Source organism: Giraffa tippelskirchi, chromosome 5, assembly GCF_054371585.1.
Source record: "Giraffa tippelskirchi isolate mGirTip1 chromosome 5, T2T-mGirTip1v1.2.pri, whole genome shotgun sequence".
In the NCBI taxonomy this organism is placed as follows: Eukaryota; Metazoa; Chordata; class Mammalia; order Artiodactyla; family Giraffidae; genus Giraffa; species Giraffa tippelskirchi.
In genome coordinates, this window is record NC_137279.1 from 129,310,610 (window position 1) to 129,326,621 (window position 16,012).

Here is a 16,012-nt window from a genome sequence, read left to right on the forward strand (position 1 = left end):
GTACACATAATTGGTTACACTATTGAGAATCTGATTGTTGTGAACAGTTCATCACTGTTTAAAGACAAGACTGTTATCTAGGACTTGTTTTTTTTTCTCTCTACTTCTACGTCATTTTATTTAGAAATTAAAAAGCTTTAACAGATTGATATGTTTAAATGTAGGATTAAATATTCAAACCCAGTTTAAGTGTTCATGTCTGCTCTTGAAACTAAAACTTGACAGTTTGAGGCACGAATACTGTATAATTTGAGTCTATGAGAAGTGTAAATCCTTGAATCTAGAGAGACCCTAACAGGGCATTAGCCCTACATATTTCTCCAAGGCCTCACTCAAGCCTCTCACACAATAGGTGTTCAATAAATATTGGTAAGGAGTGAATTGTTCATTTTAGAGATTTTTGCAGTAATCCAGGTGATTCAATAATGATTTGGCTTTTGTGGAAGTATCTCCAATTGAGTGAATTCTCTATGTATAGGTAAAAGAGAAAAAAGAGGAGAAACACTTCCTCTTCTCTCAAAGTAGGAAAACCCAGTAACTTTCCAAATAATAATACTGCATAAGTAATAATATAAGAACCTTTCCCATTCTACTCTCTAGCGATTAAAAGCCTAGGACCATAACATTTTAGGACTTGAAGAGATCTCCTAGGCCAAGCTCCTCATTTAACAGAGGAGAAAACAGACTTGGAGAGTTTAAGCCGATAGTCCAAGGTTCCACATCTAGTCAAAGGGCTGAGTCAAGGCTGGACGTCTGGTCTCTGAAACCTGTCAGCCTAGAGTCATTTCACCAGCCTCTTGGTAAAACAGTGTGCTTTGGTTTAAGAATATCTTTTAACAGAAAAACCAGGTGTAAAAAAGGAGTATCAAAGTGGTGTTCTGATGACAGCGTTCATCAACCCTTGCAGCAGTCAGTTCACCCGGACTTGCACGCAGGAAGTTGCACAGCGTCAACACCTTCACTTACATCGCGCCAATCTAGGGATAACGCCAGTAATGCTGACCAAGCCCCTTCATTTGTATTAATTTATCTAGTGAGCAGGGGGTAATGGCTGGATTATGCACTCTCAGCTCTTAGGAGGAGGCAAGACCCACCATCAGAACGCATCTTGATATATAGCAAGCAGGACTGCAGGTGGGAAAAACAAGCAGGCATAGAATGAATGTGCGTGGTGGGGGCCTTTGCTAGGGTGTAGGCAAGAGGGTGTGATCAGATTACTGGAGGTTTTAGAATTTTTATATCAAGACGGAGGGAACCAAATAACCCAGCTCTTCCAGAGAGCTCTGAAAAGTTGGAAACACCTAGTTGGAGGATGGGAATCCCTGTAGCTCGCGTCCACGTTCCACCCCTGCCCCCTGCTCCCTGCCCCAATGTGGCTCTTCTCCGAGGACTGGGACCCTCCCCCTACCCGGCCGATCGCCCCAACCTGGGCGCGCAGCACCCCAGCCGTTCCCGATACTCCTTTCCTCTCCCTCCCTCCTCGGTCCGAAGGGAAACGCAGGCTCCGGCCGCGCTCGGGGTTCATCCATCAGCCCAAGAGGAAAAGGGGGAGGAGAGAGGGGAGGCGGGCGGCGGGAGGAGGAGTTTCTCGGCGGCCCGGAGCTCCGGTGGGGACCGCGGAGGAGGAGCGCCCTTCCCCCCGCGCGCTGATTGCTGTGGCGTCCTGCCCATCCCCGCCCGCGTGTGTGAGGGGGAGCGAGTGCGCTGGGTCGGCCCGATGGGGGTAATCGAGGGTTTCGGGGACGCCGAGTGGCGCTTTCCTCTTCCTAGTGAGTGAGGGAGGGAAGTCGGTGCCTCTCGTGCCCGGCCACTTTCCCTGCGCGATTCCCTGAGCTCCCTGCAGGAGGAGAAAGTCCCCGGCGGGTCGGGATGGCGTAGTTGCGCCGCGGCGCAGCAGCTGCCGGAGCTCGCGGCCGCCGGGCGCTGGGCGGGGAAACTTTGCTCTGCTTTCCTGCAACTTGTGGCGGGTGGATCTCCGTTTGACACACCGCCTCCGAGGTACGTGCGGGCTCAGCCTAGCGGCGCTGCAGCCCGCGCCGGGACGCCCTTGGCCGCCAGGCTAGCCCAGCACCCGTGCCGGCCGAGGGCTCTCCAGGCTGCGCGGGGGCTGTTGGCGTTGCGCTGGGTTCCGCGCCTGTTTCCCGGCCGGGATCGCTCCGGCCACCTGGACCCCTGGGCTTCTTTGGGGCGGCATCGGTCGGTTAGTGTTTACGCTGTGAGGTGCACAGGGGAGCGGCCGTCCCGGGTGGGCAGCGCTCCGGGCGATGCGGTGTGCTGGGGAGGACATCTGCTCCGCGCCTGCCCTCACTCTTCCTTTCCGCGGTTTCTTCTGACCTCCGCGGGGCGCGCTGGCCACTTCCCACTGGGCGCGTGACAGCGTCGGTGGGAAAGATTTGTTGTGGGTTTATACTCAATTACCATTGCAGAGGCTGCGGCCCCGGCACTCGCGCACCAACAGGAGCTTCACTCCCTGCGGGCCGCGCCCTCAGGGTGCACTGCGGGCGGCGCCGAGCGCTGCAGCCCAGAGCCCCGCAGAGAATCCTCCCTCCCGCTTTAACTTACTAGCCACCTTTCCCGGTTTATTTTGAAGGCTTCCCTTAGCATGTTCATTTGGTTAGAATAATCTGGAAACTCTTGGACTGTTGCTAGGAGAATCTTCTTGCAGTCTTGTTCTTATTAGGGCATTTGCTTCACTTTCCAGAATCATTTAGTGTAGGGAACGAGCTTGTCAAACGTGAACTACTTTGACAGTGTGTGTGTGTTAGTTGCTCATTCATGACCGACTTTGCGACCCCATGGACTGTAATGGACTGTGGCTAGCTCTCCAGGCTCCTCTGTCCATGGAGTTCTTCAGGCAAGAATACTGGAGTGGGTTGCCATTCCCTTCTCCAGGGGATCTTCCCGACCCAGGGATGGAACCTGGATTTCCTGTTTGGCAGGCAGTTTCTTTACCATCTGGGCCACCAATACTGGCTCCCACCTTGACCGAATAGAACTTAATGGATTTAGTGTCTACAAAAAAGAGCTGAGAGAAGAAAATCACTCCATTTCCTTAGCTGTGAGATGGGAGTAATAATAGTATTGGCCTCAATGTTACTGTCAGGATTGAATGATTTAAAATATGTAAAGTCCTAGAACAGTGCCTGTGCACCGCTATTAGCTGTGCTTGTCCTGAGCCCAGCGGAGACTGGACGGGAGCGTGGAGGGTAAGGGATGGTAGGAATGACAGACTGAGATGGGGAACCAGACTTTTTCTGAACTCTGCATCCCTTCCAAGAGAAATAAGCGATCGGTTTGGGAGGAGATAAGTCTCCCACAAGTAGCAAAGCACATGTCAAGACCTTCTAATTTTCCTGGAATAGTACTTTAGGTTGCAAACAGGTACTTCAGTGTGAAATTAGCTACTTTCTTTCCGGAAATAATAAAAGCTAACGTTTATTGGGCCCAAACTCTGTGCCAGACACTCTCCTAAATGCCTTATGGACACTTAATCGTTACACCAACTCTCTGGAAAAAACACTATTTATAGCCCTAATTTGCAGATAAGACACTAGAGGTTAGTTACTTGCCCAGGCTATTACACAACTGTTAGTTCTGTCTGACTCCGGAGCTAGCTTAGCCACTCAGCAGAGAGCAGCAAGTGCAGTCAGATTTGTGTGCGGTGAGTCCGGGCAGCTTTTCCCATCCTTCAACTTCCCACTGAGTTGAACACACATCTCTTGAAACACAAATCAGGTATCGGTGATTAATTTAGGTGATCTACCCATGGGGGTGCCAAATTTCAGCTTCTCTGAAACTGGCTCCAAGTAATTATAAATAGAACTCTGATTTATATTAATTAATTCAGATCTTTAAACTTCATTTCTCATATTAATTCTCCAGACATTGTTGGTCAGTGTTACTTGGCTTCCTTAGGAAACAGCTTGGGGTTGGCACAGGAGGCAGGGAAATAATTCTTACCCCCCTTAAGGGCTATTAAAATGAAATTGATTTCATGCCATTGTGTCAGTTAAAGGATGTTGCTCTGTTTCTTGATGTTCTCTGCTTTTGGCTTCAATTCTGCATTGTTTAGTGTTTCAAGGCTTCAGCATGTTTTCAGCCCTTCAGTTTGTCTTTGTCATTTGTCAACTTTAATTTTTCCTGTTTTGATGGAATCTGACTATTACATGGCACCTTTACTTAACAACTGTTGACCCAGCTCATGTTTTTAAACATAAAAATCACCAACTTACTTTTGAACCCCAGCACTTCAAAGGCAACCCCTGGGGAATTCATTGTTATTTTGAATATTAGCCAATAGGGGGAGCATAGCACTCTATGTATTGATGTCTGTTAGGCACCTAAACCAGTATTTTTTAGAGTATTCAGCATACATTTCAGGAATGGAAAATGTTGTGGCTTTATCTAGCAAAATAACCAAGTTGCTTTCTGACTTGACTATGGAGAACTGGGTTTAATTTCAACTGATTAGTGTAAGAATAACTTTGAGGACAGGGCCTATATATTGGATATATGTCTAGAACTCTGTGGTGTGGACAGATACTAAATACACACACAGTTTATTTCCATTTGTTTTCATTAAGAGGCACATGTAAAATAATTTTGTGCATTTGGAATAATATTTCAAACTATCTAGGAGAACTGGGAGTCCAGAGAGATGTATTGTGAATTCTTTTGTAATGAAGCTCATTTGTCTTTTGTAGAAGAGTGGATATAGTGAATTTGTTCTCAGGAAGGCTGGTGTTCTCACAATCCTGTCATTATCATTTTTCATTAACATCTGAGTGCAAGACAATAAGGAATTGTTATGTTGAGTAGCAGCATTTCTATTCCAGTGCATTCTTCAGAGGCTTATATTTTAGTATGATAATAGTTCAGAAATAACATGTTTCTTTAGTATAGATGCAGTGTGTCTATAGATAAATATATAAGCAATATTTAGGAATTAACATGCTTGGAAAAGCATTTAAACTAACTTTTTAAAAAAGTTTTTCATCTCTGCAATTTTGTAGATCAGTTTCCTTTCTTTCTTCGTGAGTATCAGGTACTTTATTTCATTTACCAAGTTAGGGTCAAGTGGATTTTATTTTAAAGTATCTTTCAAACTTAGTCCTTTCTTTCTAAATCTCAGTACTGCAGTTACACTTCAGAGTAGCATTTTATTTAGTCTAATTTAGTTTTCCTTGATCTTTTAGTTTACTTATTCAGCAAACATGTAGCAACCCCCAACTCCCTAATAGGCTTAAGGTTCCTGGTGTTGGATGCCTTAAGGCTTCCTAGGGTTTAGGAAAGCCTGCTTTATTTTTTTTAAACCACCGTTATTGACAAAATTGGTTTGCTTAAAGAGAAGTATTGTCCCATTCTTTTGAAGACTCAAAGGAATTAATCTTTCTTTTTGCATGCAAACTTGATTGTATCTTGTAAAATTCAAGTGATTCTTGCTTTTCTGAGGGCCTGCTCTGGCCCTAAGCACACAGAGAACTCAAATGTCCTTTGAGTACTAAGAAGGTGATCTCTGCAGACTCTTTAATACCTAAGTTGACCAACTTCCCAGGAGCATACATTTGTGGAAATTTCTGACTTTACATTTTAAGCTTAACAGGCAGAACCGTTAACATTTAGAGGATCACTGGTAAGTATCAACGTTGCTGTAATATTTTTCCTGGATGAATTTGATCTGTGGTCATTTTAAATTACCCCTGTTCTCGATAATCCATTTTGAAAATGTATTTTTTTCTTCCCTCATTGCTGTTGGACAAAAACTAATTATAATTATCAGGTTCATTAGTTAATGAGGGCACTCTGGCTTGTCTCCTTTTTTTTCTTTTAATTCAACAGTTATTTTATAAATGATTTTATCTCTGTTTCAGTTTCTCCACTGGAGCATTTTGCTTATATTTTTAAACTTCTTTTGAAATTTTGAAACTTAAAATGTTAACTACTTTTTGAACTTTGCATAATTCAAGTTAGATAGTGATTTGGGGGTCTTTAACTTTAAGAGCAATCTTGTATTGCCTTTAGGAACATGGATAGTTTGGAATATAAAAGAGTAAATCTAGGGCATTTGAGGCTTCCACATCTTCAGAGTAACACTTGGAATGATAGCATTGTCTTTTTGTAGCATTTTGTAAAACACAAGCTATTGCTGATTTGTTCGGTTTCTAGTCAAGCTGAAATAAATCATAGCTTGGAAGTGCCTTACAAAAAAGGATTTGGGTCCATTTCCTGGGCTCTGTCCATTTCTAGATTTCTTGTTTTATTTCTTTTGAAATAGCACATTTGTTTGTTAACTGACATTGAGATTTATTTTCTCTGTTTGCAAAGTTTTAAGATTTAGCACAGATTTCCGAGCCTCTTGCCTTCTTTTAAGAGGAAGTTGTTTTTATTTCTCCACCAAGATGTGCAGTATTTAATGTTTGAAGCAACATTCTTAAATTTTCTGCATGGGGCCTCTCTCCTTGGACCTTCTGCATGTTTTATTCTTCAGTTTTCTAGGTCAAACAACAAGATTTAGTAGGCTGACAACTAGAGGTATAAGGGATGGAGACCATATTTAAAATTGAGATTATCCCCTAAAGTCTGAAACATGGACTCCAGAAGCACACCCTTAGGCTATCTTGATAGTTCCTGCTTAAGATAATTACAGAAAAAAAAGGTTAAGTCTGTTGCTAGTGCTGGTGATTCCTTTAGCCTGACAAAGTTCATTTTTAGAATTTAATTTTAAATTGTTGCCACAGTAATAATTTAGGATCTAGTCTGAAGTGTCAGCTCTGTCTTCACTCTAAGAAAAAGGATGGTGATCCAGAAGCATATACTTTCCCTTATCTCTTGGACACCGGGCTCTGGGAGAAAGGGGACTTCAGGGTTGGGTACTTTTTGCAGAAGAAGGAAGAAGCACCTGCTGTTTGTCCTTCCAAGCTCATAATTCATTTTCTTGGTACAGGCTGAAGGTCAGCTTTTTGTTTGAATTTGCTGATGGACCATTTGTAAAAACACATTTAAGTTGATTAGTCCCTGAAAAAAAATGATCTTTAGAAAACAGTCTTTACACATACTAGTCCTTGAGCTCTCCTGTGATCAGATTGCCCTGGGAAAAGGTCTGGAGTTTACAGGTGTGATGACTAAGCACCAGTGATGGGTAAGAACACCATGTGGACCAGGTGGGGGGCCTAGCAGAACTTAGGGTTTCTTTTTCAAAATTCTAATTATACTATCTTATTAATGGAAAGTTGATGAATACTTAATTCCATTTGGTGTGTGAAAAGATTCCCTTTTGGGAGTATAATTCTGTTAGCATTTTTAGTGATTTATGTGTTTTGACATATGAAATTGTTCATTGGATGCAAAAATACACTGGTGGCTATTTGCAAATTTCATTTTATAATTAATTGCATGATGATTGCTGGAATAGAATTTTGCTTTTTTTTTTTTTTAATACTTGGAAGGTTATTTGAGGTGAAATATTTAGATTCCAATCTCAAAACCTTGTGTTCATGTGATTCCCTAAATACTTTTGTGTGATACTCCCCTGTGTTGTTTTGAGTTATCTCTTTTCTGGTATTTTTCTTTAAAACAAAATGTACTGAAACACAAAACTCTCCTTCTGAGTGTCCATAAAGAATAAATATCTCATTTTATTATATTACACTTTGTGCAATTGGCTGGCAAATGAATTTCAACTTGGAGGGAAAGCACCATTGACTCATTACATACATTTTGCATCACTGCATGTAAGGTCTTCCCTATATGTGTGGGAGAAGTTTCTGATCTTCCAAATGGGTATGTTTACTATTGTTGGTCTCTATTTGTCAAATCCTTTCTGAGCAGACATTCCTCTTAGTTTCTTATTTTTGTGTCTTTATAAAGATAGTTAGGGCTTCCCAGGTGGCTCAGTGGTAAAGAATCTGTCTGCCAGTGCAGGAGACATCAGTTTGATCCCTGGGTCGAAGAGATCCCCTGGAGAAGGAAATGGCAACCCACTCCAGTATTCTTGCCTAGTGAATCCCACAGAGGAGCCTAGTGAGCTACGGTCCATGGTGTCACAAAAAGAGTCAGAAACGACTTAATGACTAAACAGCAACACAGCTACTTGCCGTGTATTTATAATGTGCCCTCTGAATCATGAAAAAATACATAGCGGCTGCTTTTTTTGTTTTGAATCCATCATACTCATCCATTACAAAGCTGTGCAGCCACTGGATGCATCATGTTTTTGACACAGGAGCCAGGGGAATAATGACCTACTTGATATTTTTGGGGGGTACATATGCTTTTTTCAGTTTGTGGCCTCTTTATTTTATTTCTAGAATGGCTGCTCTCTAAGATATTGAAGATTTTAATTTTATTCAGTGTGTGGGCAAACAGGGAGATTTCCCGTAGAAGCAGTTCTACCAAATAAAAAAAAAATGCTTCCAGAAAGTATCCTATATAGATACCTTGTTAGATAAGGCTTTGATGATGTTCAAATGGGAGATAACTGAACACAAAGCAGGATTCCACTTAGCTTCATTGAGTAGGGAGGCTAGGAGAGACCGGGTAGTGTCTTAATTTGTCAGGAGGAAATTCACTTTTGCATAATGTAAGGCATTTAAATTTAAATTTTTGGGGGGGGGGAATTAATATATATTTCTAGTAGTTACATAGGTAAGAGGTTTGCAAAAGAAATTTTGCTAAGGTTGAGATTTTGTAGTTGGCAACTCTTATAACCCTGAAGATCCTGTTCCCTGAAGCCAGGAAAAAGCAGTCTGTTTCCAATTATAAATCACAAAAATAGGGAAATTAGGCCAAGAAAAATGATCATTTTGGGGGTTGGGTTGATTTTTTTCAGAGGGTAAAGGAGAAAGGACCATAGACGCACATTAAAAAAAAAAATCTGCTAGTTATTCTGTTGGCTTTCAATTTTTTTTTTCAAGCATTCTGTATTGGAAATTAAGAATAATTTTAGGTTTAAAGACACTTCCTCCTTCAGCTCCTTTTTGTTTCTCAGAGTGCAAATAGCGGAGCAGTTAGGCAGCTTCTGCTGACACTGAGGGGCTTGGTCCTAGTGTTTTGGGACCGAGCTAGTACTACTGGTAAAGCCTTTTCCTGTCTGAACGGTGCCAGATTATGGCTTTCCAGCATCATCCCAGCTAGTTGGGGCTATGGTATTTATTACACTTTATACTATGCTTTGTGGCCTTCCCTCCTGTCCCAAACCGTAAAGAATCTGCCTGGAATGGAGGAGATCCAAGTTCGACCCCTGGATGGGGAAGATCCCCTGGAGCAGAGAATGGCAACTCACTCCAGTATTCTTGCCTGGAGTATTCCCTGGACAGAGAAGCCTGGCCAGCTACAGTGCAAGGGGTCGCAAAGAGTTTAACAGGACTGAGCCACTAACACTTTCATTTCTTTCTTTTCTCCATACTATGCTTTGAATGAAGATGTAGTCCCTACCGATTAGTATAAAGCTGCTCTGGGAGAAAGACTAGGTTTGCTAGTGTGAGAACAATCGGAGGTGAGAAGCCTAACTGGGAACTGGGTGACGTGTGAGTGAATCTATTGTCCTCAGCACTTGTCGGAAGCAACTAGCCTTTCTTAAATAAAGCCTGCTGCTAGTTTCGGGATTAGTGGTCCCATGAGACCCAGGTGTTACCTAAGAAATCTCCTTTCTACCGCCAGAAGATCACCACCAACAGATCTTAGTTCCTGTTTCTCACACCTTAAGCCTCCAGAGTGTTGAATAAAAGTTTCCTGATGGTACAGAATCTTTCATAACAACGTCGTCCTTCGGGGCTAGTGGTGTTCAGCAATTGGCTCTTTTCTTCTCACCTCTGGCAAACTCCTCGGCCTGCAGCGGGTGGGCTCCCACGCCCACTGCACCGCCACCCTAGATGGGCGAGTGCCAGAGAAGGTGCGAAGTGCAAAATTCCGAGCTTGTTTTCAGTCAGCATCTTAAGTGTCCTCTCTCTGGTGCCTTACTCTCTCCCACGTTTTATTACCTTGGTTTCCTGGAACTACTTTGTCCTGGTTTCCCCTTCTTCCTGCCCGATCTCTTCATGTTTCCTTCTCGGTGCTTGTTCTGTGTAGGTCGTTGTTTTCCAGCTTCCATCCGCCCGTTTCCCTCCACTCCTCCATCATTCAATGGCTCACATTTCTCTGTCTCAGTGGTCACATAACTCCCAGTTTCATGCGTCTGTCTCCTTATTTCCAGCAACTACCTGGCTATTCTGTCGGTTTTTCTGTTAAAGCTAAGCCCCATGACAGTCCAGTGGTTGAGACTTCCTGCTTCCATTGCAGAGAGTGTGGGTTCCATCCCTGTTTGGGGAACTAAAATGCCAGATGCCCCTGGTATGTGCGCAGTCGTTCAGTCGTGTCCGACCCTTTGCAGCTCCATGGACTGTAGCCCCCCAGGCTCCTCTGTCCATGGAATTTCCCAGGCAAGAGTACTGGAGTGGGTTGCCGTTTCCTACTTCAGGGCATCTTCCCAACCCAGGGATTGAGCCTGTGTCTCTGTGCATTTCCTGTTTTGGCAGGCAGATTATTTACCACTGTGCCATCTGGGAAGACGCTACATGCCCCTGGAGTGGGGTGAAAAACAAAACAAAACAACAACAATAAAACCGAAAAACTAAGTCCCAATCTCAGTATACAATTTCTCTGTGATCCCCAGCCCCCAACTCCTGTATTTCCCATGTCAGTAAGTGGCACCAGTTACCAAGCTAGGATCCTCAGGCATACTCAATTTCCTTTTGTTTACCTCCTCCAGTCGACTCACACCAATCTCATGGTGTCTTACTTTTCAGTTCAGTTCAGTTCAGTCTCTCAGTCGTGTCCGACTCTTTGCGACCCCATGAATCGCAGCACGCCAGGCCTCCCTGTCCGTCACCAACTCCTGGAGTTTACCCAAAGCCATGTCCATCGAGTCATAGCAGATCTCAATTGGTATTTTCTTTATTTTCCCTGAGTTCTAGGAAACTTTATTTATAGACACAGAAATTGGAATTTCATATAATTTCCAATGTAACATGATGTTTTATCATTCCTTTGACTTTTCTCCATCATTTTAACATGTAAACACCAATCTTAGCTCTACAATAGAGATTGGCTAACTAGGTCTATAGGTCAAGGCCTGCAATTGGCGTGTTCTTCTCTATTTCCAAATCATCATCTCACCTGGACTATTGCAGATGTATTCCAGTTGGTTTTTCCTGGTTTCAGTATCTCTCTCTCAAATTGTTCATCCATTATGATTGGTACCTTCTAAAATACAGATCTGTGTTTTCCTTTCATTTATTTAAAATGTCTGCTGTTCCATTATCCTTGGCATAGGATGTCTGGTTACTCACAATGTAGCTCAGCCTACTTTTTATCTGTTTTCTTTCACTTCTCCCATGAACCTTACTGTGCTCCTACAAGACTCCTTATGTTTTCCAGAGCACACCCTGTGCTCTCATGCCCTGTTCCTTTAGCATTGGTCTTTTCTCGAGCATCCCCTCCTTTTCCTTCTTTCCGGTGGCCCCCTGTTTAACTCCATCATCACCTTCTCTGCTGAAGTTTCACGTGGCTCTTCCTGGCAGGTGGTTGATTGCTTCCTCCCTTTATTTCTCTTAGAGTCTTTCTCCTGCTGCCTCCTGAGAACTGACTTTCTTCTTCTCCAGACTTCCCTAGAACAGGATTGAGTCTTACCATCTTTGTAACCTGGGTGTGTAGTATGGGCATGGCCATATATGATATCAAATGGAATTCTTCAACTTGGTTCCACTTCTGTTAAAGCTTGAAGGAAAGATCAAGTTTGCAGTTGATGTGAATTGTGGAAAAGACAAAGGAAATCAACTCAGAATCATATAGTTTAGGATTAGATTGGGGCTTAGAAATAATCCTTTCCAAGCCCCTCTAAAGATGAGGACAGCCAGGTACAGAGAGCTTGGGTGGTCTGTCCAAGATTGCAGGGCGGGGAGCAGTGCTTCAAGATTGCAGGGTGGGGAGCAGTGCTTCCCTCTGCCCCTCTCCAGTAGTCTCCACCTAGTAGCCAGAATGGCCCTGATAAAAGCTAAGTCAGATGCTGTCATTTCTCTAATTAAAACACTCTCTTATTCTTGTCTTTCTCAGAGTGAAAACCCAAATCCTTATAATGATCCATAAAGCCTTAACCAGCCCATGACTCCCTTGCCTGTTACCTCTTTGACTTCATCCTCTATTTTCTGACTTGCTTACTCTACTCTAGCTACTTGACCTGCTTTCCCTTTCCCATACCAGACACACTCTGTCTCAGGGCCTTTGCATGTGCTGTTTTCTTTGTTTGTAATGTTTTTCTCCCAGATATCTACACTGTTCACTTCTTAGGGTTAGGGTTAGGTCCTTACTTGAAACAAACAAACATGCACACAAACAAACCTTTCTTTCTTGCTTCTCCGCTTTGTTAATTTTCTCAGCATTTGTCTCTGCCTCATGTATAATTAGTTTTGGTCTCCCCTGACTAGAATGTAAGCTCCACAAGATCAGGGATTTTTGTATATTTTATTCCCTTTTGAATCCCCACACAGACCTGGCACTGACTGGGCAGGCAAATAGATAAATATTTGTTGGATGAATATATAAATAAGAGGAAGCAAGATTTGTGGTTTTTTGTAGATCCAGTTAAATGTACACCTGTGGCATTGGAACACTATCAGGTATGTCTGGAGGGAGAATCTGATTTTTTAAAAATCCCATTCAAGACCTATCAGACTAGAACACTGACCTCTTTAATTGTCTGACTTGAAGCAGTGACAATGGGTTCTGCTCAGCCTTAAAGCGGTTTGGGAAGACTCCTATTTTACCTCTAACAGGCTAGGGCTTGCTGTGGTTTCTCTCTGCCTGTGGTTTGCCCTTTAACCCATGGGACTATGAAGATGAAAAGTAAATATGGTATTAAACAGAAGAGCTGGGGGAGAGGGTATGGGGCAGAGGAGCAGAATTTCCTTGTGTCCCTGACATCTTCCCTTGGCTCTGGGCCCATGCACAGGGCCGCTCACCGAACCTTCTAGAGTTGTTTCGGCGCTATGCCCTAAGGAATGGTCATGAGACTGCCAGGCCAAACTCCTGAGTTTTGCTTTGATGTTCTAATTTCTTTGAAAATAATAGTTTAGTTTAGACAAAAAGGACATTGGAGGATGGATTTTTTAAAAATTAAATTACTGTCTTAATTTTGAAGAGAGGTTTTAACCCTTTTCAAGACAGCAGTTGAAATTACCGCTTGCACACTTCCCTAGTGGTCCAGTGGTTAAGACTGCGCTTCTACTGCAGAGGGCACCAGTTCAATCCCTTATTAGGGAAGTTCTACATGCTGTGCAGTGTGGCCCAAAAGAAAAAAACAAAAAAGAAATTACTACTTGCTTTTGTCAGTAGTGCTGGTGGAGGTATGGTCCTTTGAAACCAATGACTTAAACCCAAGGGGTACTAAATTATACTTCTGAAGAAGCATCTAGTTCTTGGGTAGGGGGTTGGGTTGAGTATAGAGCTAATTTATATTAGTGTAATAGTCATTTTAGAGTTACTTATCTCTCTCTCTTTTTGTGATAACATCAGTATGGTTTCTACAGAGCCTGCCTCATCAGGACAGGAAGCTCAGCCAAGGAAGTCAAAGGCTTAGGAGGATGTTATTGGCCCTATACAAAGCTGTAGCATAATTTAACCCTGGGATTCAAAACCATCAAGTTGAAAGTAAATTGTCTTGAATGGAGCTGTTGTCAGTGACCTAGTTAAAAATCAAAGGTACCGTTTCCTGAACACTAAGAACATATGAGCTCTCTGAATAGTGCCTAGTACATGGTTGTTGTTTAGTTGCTAAGGCACATCCAACTCTTTGCGACCCCCTGGACTGTAGCCCGCCAGGCTTGTCTGTCCATGGGATTTCCCAGGCAAAAATACTGGAGTGGGTTGCCATTTCTTTCTTCAGGGGATCTTTCTGACCCAGGGATTGAACTTGCGTCTCCTGTGTCTCCTGCATTGGCAGGTGAATTCTTTACTGCTGAGCCACCAGGGAAACTCTCTGGTACATGGTGCTGCTGCTGCTAAGTTGCTTCAGTAGTGTCCATCTCTGTGCAACACCATGGGCTGTAGCCCACCAGGCTCCTCTGTCCATGGGATTCTCCAGGCAAGAATACTGGAGTAGGTTGCCATGCCCTCTTCCAGGGGATCTTCCCAATCCAAGGATTGAACCCACATCTCTTAGGTCTCCTGCACTGGCAGGTGGGTTCTTTACCAGTAGCACCACCTGGTACTTGGTAGGTGGTAATAAATAATGAATGAATGAAATAAAATAAAACTGCTGATTGAGCCTCACCTCCATGGTTACAAAACAAAATAACTTCTCCCTTATGTCAGATCTAATCAGACTACCGCTATCAGAAAGTGACTGTGTGGGGCTTTGTTGGTGCCCACAGTAGACAAGCTCCTGTTTGTAGTGGTTAAGATCATAGGCTGTGAAATCAGACTGACCTGGGCTCAAATCCTGGTGCCAGGATTTACTAGCTAGGGGGTGGCTTAGCATCTTAAGACTCACTTTTATCACTATAAAATGAAGTTAAAGAAATCTGTCTCCTTGGGTTTTTGAGAGGTTGAAATGAGAAATTGTGAAAAACAGAGTAGGTGCCCCATAGATGGTAACTGAGACATTTTGCGGGGTCCAAAGAAGGTGGCAGGGTTTTAGCCTCTAATAGGAAGGCGAATGTTGTAGAAACACATGAACGACCACAGAATAATTACAAAGCAGCCTGTGGACAAGTCTTGGCTGTGCTACTAACTAGCTGTGTATCAGTGGACCAGTCATTGAGACTTTTTAATTCTTGGTTTGCTAATCTGCAAAATTAAAGGGTTGGAGTAAATGTTATCTATTTCTAACATTCTGAGTTGGCTCTAAGTAGAGGATAACATGGAACAAATTATACACCAAATGTTAAGGAAACAGTGTTTACAGAGGGATGGGAGTAATCAGAAGTGACTTTTGAAATGAGGTGAGGAGAACAAGTAGAATTCATGGAGTTTGAGGAGTAGAATAAAAATGGCAATTTTGATGAAATAGGCAGATCTGACAAAATTCAGGCTTTGTGATTTCTTGCCTTATAAGATAATTTGTTTAAATATTTTTTGTTTATATAAGTTGTGTGTTAAAAAATGTAATATTAATGCTTTATTTACACTTATATTGTCAAGTTGAATGTTTTTCTAGGATAATACTTTGCAATTTTGTTGTCATTCCTTCTAGCTACTCCATGATCGTGTGTTTCACATTTCTACAAGTGTATTTGAAGTCTCATTTTATAGGAGAGATTCAGGATTAGTTTTTACCTCTTATAATGACAGTTATAAGTAAGGTAGAGAATAAAAGATTTTCTTGTTTAATCTCTTCATATTGGAGGTGAAAAAATTAAAGCCCAGAATGAAGTGACTTGTCTGAGCTTGTAAAATGTGTTGATACCCAAATTCTTGCCTCTGCTGTTCCTTTGAGGCTACCTGAGGTATAGGGTCTTTCTTAAATACAATTCTTAATTGTTGGAAAGTGAAGGAAAGTGTGAAAGTGTTGTTCACTCATGTCTGACTCTTTGCGACCCCCTGGACTGTAGCCCACTAGACTCCTCTGTCCATGTGATCCTCCAGGCAAGAATACTGGATGCGTAGCCATTCCCTTCTCCAGGGGATCTTCCCAACCCAAGGGTCAAACTCAGGGCTCCTGCACTGCACACAGATTCTTTACCGTCTGAGCCACCAGGAAAACAATTCATTTATTATTGAGAGATGTTCTGATAACTCACCATCTTTTCATACTACTTTTAATTGTAATGTACAAGATAGTATTTTATACTTGAGATCCATATGGTACCTTCACTGGTTGCCTTCTATATGCTAAGTGAGCCAGGGCAACTGTCATTCCTTTTTCTGAAATGAACAGATGAGTAGGAAAGCCACACCTGAAAGGAAGTAATTACATGGAGATTTACTTTGGGGGTGGACTGCACTATATTTTAGGTGTCCAGGTTTAATTTCAAGAGAATCA

General features: G+C 42.7%; 1 protein-coding gene across 14 annotated transcripts in view; it reads left to right on the top strand.

The window, feature by feature from the left end:
* Positions 1 to 16,012, top strand: part of TGFBR3 (transforming growth factor beta receptor 3) — a 260,538-nt gene that overhangs the window by 51,070 nt on the left and 193,456 nt on the right. For 7 of the 14 annotated variants that reach the window (XM_081486438.1, XM_081486430.1, XM_081486442.1 and 4 more), the window contains exon 1: positions 1,717 to 1,998. The exons of 5 other annotated variants lie outside the window; for them this stretch is intronic. The gene's annotated coding sequence lies outside the window, so the exon portion shown is untranslated. Of the gene's footprint in view, positions 1 to 1,716; positions 1,999 to 3,606; positions 3,736 to 16,012 lie in introns of those variants that run through there. 2 more of the 14 variants (XM_081486441.1, XM_081486434.1) reach the window with 1 other exon arrangement.